Here is a 556-nt window from a genome sequence, read left to right as displayed (position 1 = left end):
AAAACTGTCAGCTACACTCAGTGCCTGCAAAAGCCTCAAGTGCTTTACCGGTAAGTACACATTGCAAACAACATTAGTCATGTCCAAATCTGACCAAGCTCTAGCCTCCGCAATACGCTCAAATAAAAGCAGAAGTATGTGTCTGGATCTGACTCATTCAAATTTTAGAACAAACGAATTCTGTGAAACATTTCAAACTTGTTAGTCTTTCTGGTCAGTAGCATTCTCAATCGCCTCTATCTCCAACTGCATTTGCAACGTTCCCTCCTGCTGCTCAAAGTTAAAGAAGGGACTAGACGGAAAACTTGCACCTCACTACTAGTATACTTGAGGGGGGCCCGTCAAGAAAACCCCATTTCCCTAAAGACCCCTGCTGTAATCTGTTTTAACATCTCTTTAATTTTTTTATCAACAATCTCCAATGATAATGTTTCAGCAATTTCCAAATTAACTGCTCCTTAGTACACAACTCTAAGGCTACCTCTGAAGGAGCTTGAACAAAACTACCAAAATGAAGGACATTTTCCTCAACCAATAATACTCCTTACAAATGCTC

Source organism: Salvelinus sp. IW2-2015, unplaced genomic scaffold (assembly GCF_002910315.2).
Source record: "Salvelinus sp. IW2-2015 unplaced genomic scaffold, ASM291031v2 Un_scaffold2816, whole genome shotgun sequence".
NCBI classification, from domain to species: domain Eukaryota; kingdom Metazoa; phylum Chordata; class Actinopteri; order Salmoniformes; family Salmonidae; genus Salvelinus; species Salvelinus sp. IW2-2015.
The sequence above is the reverse complement of the archived record's forward strand: the minus strand, read 5'-3'. Positions refer to the sequence as shown.